At 42.0% G+C, this 15,130-nt stretch overlaps 1 protein-coding gene across 1 annotated transcript in view; it reads right to left on the reverse strand.

Moving 5' to 3' along the window:
- The window catches only part of THSD4 (thrombospondin type 1 domain containing 4), an 898,709-nt gene that overhangs the window by 123,503 nt on the left and 760,076 nt on the right, over nt 1-15,130 (reverse strand). The window lies entirely within an intron of this gene.

The following is a 15,130-nucleotide window of genomic DNA, read 5'->3' on the forward strand; positions in this document are numbered from 1 at the left end:
TCCCGGGGGGTGCCCAATGCTAACCTTCCCCCGGGGGTGCCTGACGCTAACCCCCCCTTCCCCTAAACCTAACCCTCCTACCCCTGTGGCTAACAGCTATCGATACCCGACTTACCTACAATCAATATGCCAGGCGTCGGGATTTCAGCGTGGGGCTAATGATAGGCGTCAGTATTTAGACGCCTATCATTAGTCCCATGCCGGGCTTTCACTGTCGGGAAGCCGGCGGTCGGCAATTCGACCGCCGGCTTCCTGACAACATCCCATTTCAGCATAGAGCTATAGGGTAACACAAAGTAACTAGATACTGTTTAGGGGGTCTTCCGAGCTCTCACTGGACAGATGATATGTTGCTATACCAAATTAGTGTTTTGGGAATACTATCCATTCCCAGTGGATATATTATTTATTAACAGCACATACATATTCCACAAAACAACATTTAAGGCCCTATTTACTACAATCCGCATTTTTGCCTAAATTTAGGAAATATCACAGGGATTTATTAAAAATCCAATTTCTGGAACAGCTTCCGATAAAGCTCTGTCACTGCAAATCCCCTCCGCAATCTTTTCACTGTGTTTTTCGGAAAAAATACAGTGAGAAGGTGCCGCGCATTTGCGCTGACCACCTCTTCTAACCCCCCCACAATAGCAAAACCCCCCGCCCTTACTTTCTATTACCTCTGGTGATCGCTGCTCCGATGATGTCCTCTGGGGCTCCGGTCAGCTAGTCTCCCATCCTGCACTGTGACCCCAGTCGGCTGTTCTATGCAGCAGCTGACCAGGGTCACAGTGCAGGAGTCGGGAGACCAGCTGACCGAAGCTTTGGAGGAAATCACCGGAGCAGCGATCACCCTGGACTCAGGTAAGTATTTTTTTTTTTTTACTTTTTTTTCTTTATCCAGTGATGAGCTGGTGGCCTGTTTAGACCAAGCAGCTGATCACTGGGGCCCAGCTCCCGGCCCTGCTCTGCCTGTTAGAGCAGAGCAAGAGTCAGGGAAACCCTGGATAACGCCACCTCCAGGTGGCAATATTATCACAGAGCTTCCCCCAGTATTTTTTCACATTTTATTTTTAGTAACTCTGGCCAGATCACATTTCCCATTACAATTAAGGGAAATGCGATCTGCTTACTAAAAATATGTGATCATTTGGGTTTGGAGTAGAATTAAACAAATTCTACTCCAAATGCCATTTAGTAAATTTATGTGAAACTAAAATAATGTGAAACGGGTGTGAAAACACCCTTTTTCACTTTATTTTAGTAAAAATAATGTTAATAAGTAGAGCCCCTTAGTCATTAACATCAGGCCCTGTCCCTGTAGAGCTTACAAACTATGGGGGGTATCCAATTAGCTCCGAAACATTTTTGGGCATAAAAAACAGGGTTTTTTCGGCAATTTTTTTTCCGTGCTATCCAATTAAACCCTGTTTATTACGCCCGAAAACTTTCTGTTTTTCTCACAAAAATACATAGGATCTGCGAAAAGTAGCGGACATATGCATTTTCTCTACCGCGATCAGGAGAAAAACAGCTTCTTATCAGGGATTTGGTTTCAACTGCCAGAGGCAGGCGAAACAAAATCCCTGGTAAGTGCTGGCTTCGGGGCTAATTGGATAGCCCCGGGCGAGGTAATTAGCTGCGGTAATTTACCACGGCTAATTGGGTACCCCCATTTATTTACTTTCATATGGACACACATATAAGCTAGGCTTACATTTTTTAATTATTTTTTGTCAGAACTCAGAATCCATTTAACCTACCTGCATGTTTCTGGATTGTGTGAGGAAACTGGAGCTCCCAGGAAAAACCCACACAAACATAGGGAGGATATACAAACGTCATACAGACATGGACACCTGCTCACGCAGGGGGAGGGGGGGGTTGAGTACCCGGAACCCCCCTCCCCAAAAAACTGGAGAGCAGGCACCATCTCTTAAGTCCTGCCTTCTCGCAGCGATTCGCGGGTCAATCGAGAGGAGGCGGAGGCAATATGACGCGATTCGATTAGAATTCCAGAATTTGGCTCTGCCCTCTCCTGAGTAACCCGCAAATAATGGCATTTTGTCGCTATGGGGGGCCCTAATGACATGGTGCCTGCCTGCCAGGTCACATCCTCATCACAGGTCTACAACCTGCAGTTGCTAAAAGTTAAGTGTGTGTGTAAGGTATGTGTGACATATGTATGTGTGTGTATATCTATGTTTGTGTATGCATTATATATATATATATATATATATATACAGTGTGTGTAAACCCCCCTGTAAAAATCCTGCGTTTGCCCCTGATGGCCTTGGGGGGAATAAAAACCAAGACCTTAGTGCTGCGAGGCAGTAATGCTAATCACTACACCAGCCGTACTTCCCATGGCGGAGGGCAAGGTAAACAATATGGTAGTGAAAGTGATGTATTTATTTTCAAGGATTGGAACTTTACCTATAGTGGTGGTGGATACAGTAAATATTATAACCTACCCATACACCTATAATCAATAACTAAAAAATATTAGCTCAAATTTAAAGTTTAACCATAACTAGATCCAACATAAATGTTTTGTTTATTAGCAAAGAAACGTAATGACAGTTTAACTGAAGTGGGCATGAATAATGTAAGGCACTATGTTCTGTTCTGTTATGCAGTGTATAAAGGTGTGCAGTACTGACTGTAGCATAGGAATAGTGACAGTACTATGGCATGAACAGAAATAGGATCAAAATAATTCATAGGTGGAAATTAAACCACAACAACTTACTGTGGGCCAAATGCTAAATTGTGCCTGTTCGTTTGTTTTTCATGAAGTATTTTTCTTATTAGTTTTGTAAGCAAAGCAAATACTGAACTTTGCATTTCTCATAGAGCTGAAACTCAGCAGAGAACAGCTAGGGCAAGCATCTCAAGGATTCAACAGGTTTCTGCCAAGACTTAATAAGATGGCATTTTTGTTGGCTTCTTACTTACCCCAGTTTGTTTTAATAAGGTTACAGTGTCCTTTAGATCTCAAACAATCACAAATGGCTGGTTGCAAATGGGCAACTATGAAAGCCAACACAGCTGGAGGAGGTCGAGCAAGGATAAAGTGTGTTACAGGATTCAGTGAAAAAGCAAGGCAAGGCTTAACATAAACATCAATGGCTGAGAAAGTAAACCTGCGAAGATCTGTTGTATAGTTCATCAAGGGCTGTCACATAGAGCATCCATGTCCGATGAGTATAATTCATCACATATGTTCCACGTCAACAAAAGTTGTATTTTAATATCTGAATGTGTTCATGTAAAATGCCTTAATACAATAATATGGAGGAATGTGTAGGGAGAGACATCACACAGATCCCAGTTCTACATACCATGGAGCACAACCACTGCCAAGCAGAGATTGATTTCAGAACATCTGCTTCTATTTGTGGACTTAAGTACGCTATTCTATATACACATGATTAATATTTAATAATCATGGCTCATACAACACAATCTGAACTTTTAATTGATTATCCAATAATGTCAAAAAACACTCACAGGCATAATCCCCAAATGGGAAAACAGTGTGAATTATGAAGTGAAGGGCTCAAGAAACATAATGGATGAAATACAGGTGGGGCGTTGCAGTGACCTAATGCAATTTATTCTTGCACCACTGAGAGAAAGTGATTAGCGGGATAACTGACTGCTCCCTGATGAAACATACAGTATTGTTGTAGGTGCCCCTCCAAACAGTACCTTATAGAAGTAACAGAGCTAATTGCATATAAAGCAATGCAATCTCTAGAGCTCAGAAAAAAAACCTACATACATTCATGCAAGTCTACTATGTGGCCAAGCAGCTTAAATGAAGAAGATATGTGCTTTTAAGGGCCCCATAAGTGATTTGGAAAATAGCAATAGGATTTGGCATATAATCATAAAATAAGGAATGTATGCACAGCTCCTGAGCCCAACTGATTATTATCCTGCAGTGTTAGGTGTTGTTTGAGTCTTTAGCTGGTATTGATGATGGATTTGTCTATAATGGTGCTTTCCATTTTAGGTGATCATTTATTAATATTACTTTTATATTCTGTGTTATACAACTCTTTTGCAAGTTTCATCACTAATATTACAGTTTATACCTCCTAAATTTGTAATGGAAAAATAACAGCAAAATAAGCATAGGCCCTGATTCACCCAGCACAGGATCCCATCTCTTCATTAGATGCTTTTTAAACTTACAAAATAAATAATGCTGTTCTTGCACTGTTTGGTTGGGAATTGGTCAGAACTGCTCTCATACCCAATGTTAATCCAATTACCCAAAACCAGGAATATTACTGGACACAGAGTTTTGTATTTATGCCACCCTCATTTTAAATTCTAGGCTATACCCCTTTGTCACCATGTTCTGCAATCTTTTCAACACACCATGCCAATCTTCACCGTGTTGTAACTCAAAGCTCTTGTATATGTAGGGCTAAATGTAATAGAGCGCAATCCGTCGCTGCTGCGGGAATCCATGCGAGTATTCCGGTAGTTTTAAAGCAGCAAGCATTTTAAAGGCAAAACCAGCTTGGTTTTGCCTTTAACATGTTTGTTACTTTAAAAATATGGGAATACCCGCATGGATTCCCGCAGCGGCGCCGGCTCGCACTCTATTACATTTAGCCCATAAAATCTATAAAGATACTAGAGAGCTTGCACTAGGAAGTTGACCATATACTGTATGCAGAACAAGAGGTGCTCAAAAATCAAACATTTTTGTACAATAACGGTCAGTAACATTGTGGAGGCTATTTCTTCCTATGCGATGTTCTCTCACTTGTCTGCTGCCCCTGATGCCCTCCTTTAATTACACACTTCTGAGTAGCAGTATACTATTCTGAGCATTAACCCGTACCATATTGTAATACAGTAAATACATTTTACAAGATTTTTTCATTTAAGTGAAGCCTGAACGTCAAACATAGTATTGATTCCATAATGATTAACCATTAGCTCTGTAGTAAAAACACACTGATATATATTAGAACTTGCCTTCGCTACAGGGAGCTTGAAACTGCATAAAAAAAATAAAGTCCAACAATACATTGCAATATGTTTTCAATTTCCATTGTATTTGGCTAGCACAGAAATATGTCTCTAAACATTTACACGCAGCCAGTCTAGGTCATTACTTTACAGCTTTATAATTGGATAAAATAAAACTCGAGCCCTGTTTTAAATCATAAACAAAGTTTTGAAGGGCTTTTTATTCTGGAAAATAAATTCTTAATAAATAATTTGCACTATAGGCAACATTAATGTGTACCTGTAATGCAATGGTAAATTTAGAGTGCCATACAGTAGGTCAACAAAACATTTCCAATTATGAGGAGTCTTACTAGACCCTATAATCATTTACAATTCACATTTTTATAAAAAAAAAAAAAAATGTTGATTAGATCGCACATTAATCTCTTCAATGCTAAGGGTAAATTTATTAAGAATCGAGTTTGTCCGAGATTGCATTCTTGGGTGTATTGTGGGTTTTGCCTGTTTCAGACACAGAGATTTACTAAGGGAAAAAATGCGAATAAAAACACAATTTGAAATGCAATTCATGTCCGAAAAGTAGAACATAATTCATTCCACCATTAACAAAACTCTGAAGTACTTTCAATAGAAAAGAATACAATATGTAAATTTACTAAGAATCTTGTTTGCAAACACACCCGAAAACTGAGCAAACTCAGACCAAAATAGACTTTTAAAATAGTCTAGCCTGTGAGCAGCGTCTTTACAAAAGCCCACATAGATCAGTGTGATCTGTGCAGTGCTTCTCTGTGTGTAAATGTACACAAAGAGTTAAAACTTTTGACACAAAATTTGCGTGGGGTCCCCCCTAAAAGCATAACCAGAACCAGGCTCTACCAGCCCTGGCTCAAAGGTCCAGGGTTGGTTTAGCTTTTGCAGCAATAATGGGCTGTGCCGGCCAGGCCTCATGACCTGAGCACTTACCATCATGCCAAGGGGGTGGGGCCACCAACAATGGGTGTTACAGAACTGCCCAGAGCATCCTCAGGATGTTCCGGGGACAGGGCCATCTATTCCATTGGGCATGTTGGGCAGTTGCCCAAGGGCCCGAAGCTTGTAGGGGCCCAACAACCCCCCCCCCCTGCAGCCCGGCCAGTTGTTAAATTTGTGATATTTTTATAAGCCAGCCGCCAATGCACTGTATTCTGATCTAATCTCCTAGCAGTGCAAAGACAGCACTCTGGGCCTGATTCAGAGATGGACGGTATTGCACAGCCACAAGGAAGTGACTGTGCAATACCATCCGACTAAAATGTAAATGCAGCAGGAGGGGTCTGTAGGAAATAGACACCTCCTGCATGCATCTGGGATCTGAGTGCAGTGTCCGTAGACCCTGTCTTGGGTCACCATCGCGACCATATCACAATCCCCTCAATGTACAATGTTGCATAAAATGTTGGTGCTTTATAACTAAAATATAATACCAATATACAAATATTTGGCAACAGACAAGGACGTCTCTCAAAGTTAATTTTCATATACAGTAAACCATTTGTCTCCAAGTGATCATCTTGCTAACTGCACTTAACTTGATTACTTAACATGTACAGTATCTGTTTTTATAAATTCCTTTGTTCTTCTTGTCTGTGACTGGAGCATACAGATTCGATGCTCATGAGCACAGTTGGGCTGTCGAGAAACTGTTAATATGACAAATTCAGATTTTTAATCAACAAGTCATTTCATTGGAAAGCATGAAAATTAATACAACTTGTATCAGTGATGTCTTGGTTAAATGATAGTCTTTTTCTACATATTAATATAGGCCCGTATTCAGTTAGTTTCGCACCCGCGATACTATTTTGCCTGCCGGACTTTTCAAATCGCGTATTTTAGCTGCAGAAACTTATCGTGCGCATACCCGATATTCGCCCTATTCAATTCCAAAAGACGCGAAAATGGAGATCCGCGATGTCAGAACAGGCGAAAAGTGATGTCAGAATCGGGGAAATCAGCCTGAACCCCCCAAATAGATGCGGAAACTTTGGGGATCAATGTAGTAGTGCCCGATTAGCCCTAATGAAACAGTTTGGGGTACTTAAGTTAACACAATTGACACTAATTACCGTCTTTGCACAAGTGGTGAAGAAAGGCAAAAAGCAGTATTCTTTGGAAAAAATATGTAGTCCTGTAAAATTTGGGGTACTTGAAAATGGGTGCAAGCATACTTAAAAGTTGCTAAAGTGAAGTTATAAAAAAACGTAAAAAATCCACCTTCAGCAAACACCTGCAATCAAAAAAACACCTCACCCATACTTGCAGACCCCCCAAAAGTCTATTTCACTACTTTGTTTGTACCCCCACTTTGCACTTTTTTGCCCCCTTTTTCAAAGTGATTTTTTTGGGGTGTTCATCACTTTTTTTTGGGGGGGGGGGTTTGACGCAGTTATCCTTTGGGGGGCTGTCACAAGGGTGCTGAGTGGTTTCTCCACCTCTGCACCCCAAAATAGCGATTTGCACTTTTTTTCTCCACCTATTCCTAGGCGAATCTTTTTTGCCTATTACATTGCATTGTGTTTTCGCGTAAGCAAAAAGTGTTTGCAATTGAATACGGAGATAAGTTTCCACCTGGCGAAAAGTCGCAATCGGCAATACTTTTTCACGGATCTCGGCTTTTCGCCTCAAATTGAATACGGGCCAAAGTAGTAAACTTTCCGGTAAGTCTCTCCAGTGTCTACTGTGCAGGACAAATGCTGACACCATCAGTGGCGTAAGTTGATCCCAGACGCCCGGAGGAAAGTTATAATTTGGTGCCCCCCTCGTCACAGCCGCTGACATTGTAATGTAGCAATTTGCATGCAGACAGGCTATAGATAGACAAAGGTGGCAGCTGATGGTCTGATAAGGAGCTCTCCACTAGTGTATGGTGGTTTCTCAGGTGGCAGGAAGAGGTGCCATGTATTGCGCTGCCTTGACGGTACACTCCGGGTACATAGTAACAGTCCTAAGTGGGGTGAATATGTTGCGTACAATGGAGTAGGTGCCCCTTCAGAGCTGGAGCCCGGCGGCAGGCTCCTCCATTGTCTCCCAAAGTTCTGCCCCTGGACACCATTATTAGCCTGCGTACAAAGGAACTTTAACCTTGATAGATACATGCTAAGACAACTGCAAATCATTGCATGTACAAGATATAGGCAGGTAAAGTGTGACCAGCCACCAGGTCATAACCAAGTGAGTGGTGCCATCGCACAGGGACCAGTGACTTGGGAGCGGCACCATCTCTACCCAGTGGCACCTGCATTTGGAATGGCACCCTGAAGCCAGTAACTCTGCTGCAGAGCAGCTCGGAGTGTACTTTAGATGCTCCAAGCATGTACCCTGCAGCCTGTATAGTCGCCCGGAACGTAAGGATGCTCTAGGCAGTGCTTTATTTCAGCAGCTCTGCCCCCTTGATGTGACATTATAACACAGAATGGCACACGGCCCTGCTCCAGCACTGCTATGCCCCTCTACCATGGCAGAGCCAAAAACAACCCTTCACAGTTACTTAAGTTTGGCAGCTAGTGGTAGTATGTGCAAGCCTCTGGGGTGTATAATGTTTGCACAAATAAATATTTTAAAGTAAGGTACAGCTTAAAAACTAAAAAAGTCAAGCAAAGAAAGAAGTGTCTATGCCTGTGATATTATGTTCTTAATAAAAAGAAATCTGTATTGTATCCCAGGCTTTGAGTCTGACAGGTATTGTACTTTTAAACCTTGCAGCAATATAAAAGATATATCTTTCCCAAACCTCTGGATGTGGAGAAGTAATTTGCGCTCTCTGGTAATCTGATCTACTCTGATATATATTTTGACAAACTGACAATTTGCAACAAGACCTGTACTGACCTAAGCTATGAAAGGAAACAGCTGGAAGGAAACCTTTCACTCCTTATTACTCAATCGGAAAACTGCCATGGTAGAAGTAAAAGTTTTGACCTGAAGTAAAGCATATCTCTCCAAAGATACACGTGTCATGTACAGTTAAGAGACTTTTAGAGATTTGTTTTGATCAGGTCAATGGTATATTGTTCTTAAACATACCATTATCCTCTACATTCTGTATAAAAAATTATGCACATAATCTAATCTTGGCTTAGGCAACTCGTAACCGAACAGTTCTTTCTTGAACATCCACAATCTTTGAACAGTGCTAGTAATTGGAACAGGTCTGGATTAAGTGGAGCATGGGAGTCCAAGTGCCCAGGGTCCCCACTCTTAGGGTATCCCCAACCATTATTTCCTGCTGTAGAGGTAGACTGCCCTGTAGGTGTTGAGAGGAGGACCCTGATTGATTGGAGTAGGAGGGTGAGCCTACACAGTGCTGTTTAGTTCAGCAGACACAAAGGGATATAGGAAAGGCAGAGCTTTTGCAAGCACAAGATCGGCAACTACTTGGCTAGTAAGGTGAGAAAGAGAATGAACTACAGGGGGACAGAACATTGTGTGCCCCGGTCTGTGTCTCTTTGACCATGTGAGGGTCTCTCTAGAATAGGGGTGGGCAATAAGCGGCCCCCTAGGTGTTGTAGAACTATACATCCCAGAATGCCCTGCCAGAGTTTTGCTATTTGGCCATGCTACAAATGTTGCAATGCATGCAGGGCTTTGTAGTTCAACAACAGCTGGAGGGCAGCTTATTGCACACCCCTGCTCTAGATGCATGTCCATTGACTATCTGTGATTGAACCCTAGTATTGTGTACCTCTGTTTGTGTGACTGTGCTTCTGTGTGTGCATGTCTGTGACCCTGTGTGTCTGAGCGTGAATCCTACAATAGTGCATCATTTCATCTGGAACGGGGGTCCTGCACAGTGAGAGGCATTCCCTGATTATTTGAATTTAAGGTGATTCTGTTGAGTTGTGTGAGCTTATATCACCTCCATCAAATTCAGGATGCCTATCTATTCCCTATTACTTAGCTGGCTGAATGTGAGTAAGGACTTCACAGCTTACTAGGTCCTCTCCTGGCCTGCTGATTGTGGTACTAGCATCTCTCCTCTGACCCAGGCAATAAGCCTGTCCTCAGTCAGGTAACTCAGACAGCTATTTATTTATTTTGGGAAATTTGATTATGGTCATTTGTGAATTCATGGATTTGTATTGCATTTCAAGGGAAAATGGAAAGGACAGGGTTTGTAGTGCGGTATAGTTCTAGGTATGCCCTCTCTGTGAATTGACCATGCCACATCTGGTGGCTCACAATCGGCCACTCAGGTGGACTTTCCACAAGACCTAAAATTGCTAGTCAGCTTTTGGAATAGATACAGTACTCCTGATTTCATTGTTGGATGCAGGCTCTACCTGTTGGCCTTAAACCAGGTTATTTTTTCTGAATGTCCATCAATCTCTCACACAGACAGTAGGATAGATGCGATTTGTGCGCACAGTAACAATAGTGAAAAATCAAACATGGACAGATGTGCCCTCATACAATGTGCCTTCAGTCGCGCCAAATAGCCCCTCTTCGGGCACCGGGTCCCGGACGACTTATTTGCACTAATAAAACAACTGGAAGTGATAAAACTACTACGCTAGATTGCGCTGATCAATTTGATGTGCAAAATTTTACATCTTTGTGCGCACGAGTCTGAATATGATTACGTAGTGTTACAATGCAGCTACCGCGGCTTATCCTTATGCCAAGAATATGTTCCATTGTTCTTCATCTGTGATTTTGTAGGTGTTTAAAACTTATTCCTGTACGGTTAAAGTCACTGCCCAGCATCTCAAGTACACTGCGAGTGTTTTTTCGCTCTGTGTGTTAGATGCGAATAAGGTGCAAAATTTAAAGAAAAAGACAGTATGCTACTCCTCTCAGAGTGGCTCAGTTGCACGGGGCGTCTCGTGCTGTACTGCATATTGATGGTAGGTGTATGATGACACATCTGTATGAATGGCAGCGGAGAATCCCTCCTATTAAAATCCTGCATTAGCCCCGTTCTCCCTTATATGCCAGTACATGAAGCAGGGAAACAGGCTTCCCATCATTATTATATGAGCCACTCCCATGAGACAGATCTCTTGTCGAAGGTAACATGTCAACATGCTTACAATGTCATTCTAGGATACGCACACCAGCGCTACAGTATCTCCACCAATAGTTCCGGAAGCTGCTGGGCACAGGGATGGCACAGAGATGTCCAAACTCAGGGAGTAGATAGTGTAAGCAAAGGTATTGTGTCCAGCACTAACCTTATATAGCTCTATAGGTGTGGAAAAAATATAATGTATAAACGGTGCAATGGTCAAGTGTAACGATACAAGTATGTGTTAAAACAGTGGGTATTTAATGGGATAAAAGGGATGTTATTAAAGGAGTCACAATACTCCTGTAAAATTAAACGAATAATGAATATTCAATCAAATGTCCAGATATTGTCTGATATAAGCAGTTCGTGATAGACACTGGATCTTATGGGTAAGAGAGCTCCTTTAGGGTGCCTCTTTCCGTAGGACACCAATTGGTGTCTACGTATCCCTATAGCCAAACTGGGTAGTGTCCCTATGGAGTAGGGAATGTCTCTGAGAATAGGTGTATTGTTACACCTTGTGTGTGGGTTGCAGGTTACATAAGGTGACCCATATAGGGGGTCCCTTTCCATATAGTACTGTGTGCCTACGTCTCCCTATTATCACCAATGTGACAACCCGTGTGGCTATGATGGTAATAGCAGTAAAGTACGCGTGTCTCACGGAGCGGAGTCTGTCTCATGCAGGATAGTGTAGGATGTGGGTATACCCTCAAATAGGGCTGACCTGCCGTATGAGAGTATCATACGTTCCCCCACTAGAGGTGGTGGTATTAAAGGGTGGTGTGCAAGCTGGTGGTAGTATCAGACAGGGGCGGCGTCCCGCACTCCTGTCCTTACCGTGGGCAGAGTAGTGTCCCGATTGTGCAGCATCTTCAATCACCTCCCCCCTCAACACGCGCCTTCCAGTCACCACTCCTCCTCCGGGGTGCCTGTCTGTCAGGATAGATGTCAGCGTGCACAGTGTGTGCATGTGCCGGCGGTCTGCTGCTGCTGCCCAGGTGCTTGCTGGTATGCTGGGTTGCTGTATGATACACGTGTCAAGCAAAACGCGTTTCAGCCTGTCGGCCTTTTTCAAGTTAACACATGCTGCCCTCAAAGCGGTTTATGTACATTGGTCCTCCAATCAGATAATCAGTGGGCGTGTTCATCTGCCCCTCCTCCTTAAAGGTGTCCTGGTGAACGTAACTTGTTTCTTCCATGTGGAAGTGCACATAATGCATGGATGAGATTCTATGTATAGTTCCAACTTGCCAATGTAAAGTACTGGATCGTTGCCTATATTATAAGAGGTACATGTGTATAGGGTTATATGCTCAGATGAATAAAGCGACCATTGTATGTCGCCATCTCTCTCTCTCTATATATATATATATATATATATATACATTGCATAGATATTGTAATATGAATGTATGATGGATGTGTGGAAAAACAAGGGATACTTGCGGGGGTAGAACAAAATGGGGAAAAAAGAGAGAGAGAGAGGGGAGTGAGCACAAATAGAATGAACAGAGAAAGAAAAGATGCAAAGAGTAGAGTAGCCAGAGGGGATGCGTCTTATAAATGCTAATAATCGGCCTTATATCATGGTTTCAGTGGTGCCTGTATCAGAAAGACTCTATATGGTTTCAGTGGTGCCAGTATCGGGAAAATTCTATATTGTCAATGATGAGTCATCATCATGCATTATTTATATCCATATACATCTATTGCAGCTCTTGTATTGTGCGTGGGGATCCCCTGTATCCTCTAAGTCATTATGTGTGATAGACCCTTTAGTCAATGTGGTAGTGTGTAGTCACATAAATGGTTGGTGTTGCAAATGCCTATGCTTTCCTATGTTTTTTTTGTGTGTATGTTTTTATATTGTTATTTATTTGTATCAATGTTATCATGTGCCTATAGCTGGTATTGACCACTGGGACTCGATATGTTGGTTCTTCTGTGTAATGGATTTATCATACATATATATTTTGTGGCATGATCACCAGAGATGGCACTGGTGAGCAGCTGATTCTGTGTGGGGCAAGACAGATCCACCCACACAGAGTAGAAAAGCATTGTGGGAAGATGCCTAATTGTTGCCTTGTGGCGAGAGCTCAGGTGTGGGCTGATGAGAAGACAGACCAGTCAGGCTGCAGCTGGAAACAGTCTATGTGAGACTGTAGCAGCCAGAGAGTCCAGTGAAGCTAAACGAGCCATTGGGGCCCAGGAGGCCTGTGTCTGGACCTTGCAGGAGGCAAGGGGGGACCATAAACCTCTCAGACTGTGTGACATTGAAGCAGCGGGGCTGCATGCTGAGGAAGCCAGGACCTACTGTATACCTGGAGGATACAGGCAAGGCACAGAGACTGTGAGAGACTTTATTGGCAGATTAGCTGCACCCTTATACAGGAGGTTCAAGAAGTGAGTTAGATGCCCTAAATAGGGGCTAGGTTGTTTATTATTTTCTGTTTGTTTCCTGACTTTCCATGCTGGAAAGTAAAGCATCATTTATTTACTTGAAAGTTGTGTGTGGACCCTCATTAAGCACCTGAACACTGCACCAATCCACCCTCTGCCGAGCTAATTACCCCCAAGATATCACAATATATACGTGTATATATATATATATATATATACACCCATATACACATACACACATATATCTCTCTCCTTAGTGTGATCTCTATTTTCTTATAATTATCATATGCATATGGCCCATTAGTTGGAGAATCACGTGTGATGATAATCTCTATGTTCTTATTAGTATACTGTTGTTGAAGTCTACATTTAAACCTGCCAGTGTCATGGTCTTCAAATTGAACATCCACTTCATCTCCTGTTTGTTTCTTTGTGCTTATATTCCGTATATTTTTGCATCCTGCACATTTGTTACAGTAATGGAATCCGCTAGAGAGTACCGTGAATGGTAAAATGGTCTGTTTAAGGTAGGTGGGTTTAATGTGGTTTCTCACTAGCCATTTATTGATGTCTGGAGCTTTCCTAAAAACAATATCTGGTGTAATGTTCAGGATTTTATTGAGGTCATTGTCCTGTAAAACAATGTCCCAATGTATTTGTAATATCCGTTTAATTATTTTTGCTGATCTGTTGTATTGTGAAATATATTTGTTCTATGTCCCCTTTGTCATTGTTCACCTTCTCTAGAAGTGTTTGTCTATTTAATGTGCCAATCTCTGTGAATGCCTGTTTCACACGGGTAGGATCATAGTCCCTTTCTATGAATTGTCTGCTAAGCTCTTCTCCTTGTATAATGTAGTCCTCAAGTTTGGAACAGTTCCTTCTAATTCATCTAAACTGGCCCTTTGGGATATTATTAAGCCATGTTTTATGATGCCCACTGGATGATAGTACGTAACTATTTACATTGACGGTCTTTCTATAGGTCTTGGTGTGTATCTTATCGTCGCTTATAAAAATTTCCAAATCCAAAAACTCTACTTTATCTCGACTCCTATTTGTGGTAAATTTGAGGCTCTGGTTATAATTTTCCATATGTGTTATAAATTCTTGTAGTGATGAATGTGTACCTTTCCAAATGAAAATGATATCATCAATATATCTCCACCATAGGATGAGGTTCACACCAAAGCCATGCCCACTCCATATGTGCTCATCCTCCCATTTCCCCATAAAGAGGTTGGCATAGCTTGGTATGACCCTCGATCCCATGGTGGTTCCACTTGTCTGCAAGTAGAAAGTATTGTCGAACCATACATAGTTGTGGTATAATATAAACTGAATGATGTCCAGGATGAAATTGATTTGTAGAGGGTCCATGTCTGTGTTGGTTTGTAGGTAGTATTTGGTGCCCTCTAATCCGTGTGTGATCTATGATGCTGTACAGAGATGCAACATCACTTGTGACCAACCAATAATCTGATTGTCATTCTATTTTTTGGAGAGTGGTGAGAATGTCCTTTGTGTCTCTGATGTATGAAGGAAGTGATTTAATTAGATCCTGTAAGTATGTGTCTGCATATTGTGAAAGGTTCACTGTGAGTGATTTGATCCCTGAGACTATCGGACGTCCTGGTGGGTTGATGCTGTTTTTATGGACCTTTGGTAAATTAT

The sequence above is a fragment of the Taudactylus pleione genome, unplaced genomic scaffold, assembly GCF_031769625.1.
Source record: "Taudactylus pleione unplaced genomic scaffold, aTauple2 ptg000019l, whole genome shotgun sequence".
Taxonomy (NCBI): Eukaryota; Metazoa; Chordata; class Amphibia; order Anura; family Myobatrachidae; genus Taudactylus; species Taudactylus pleione.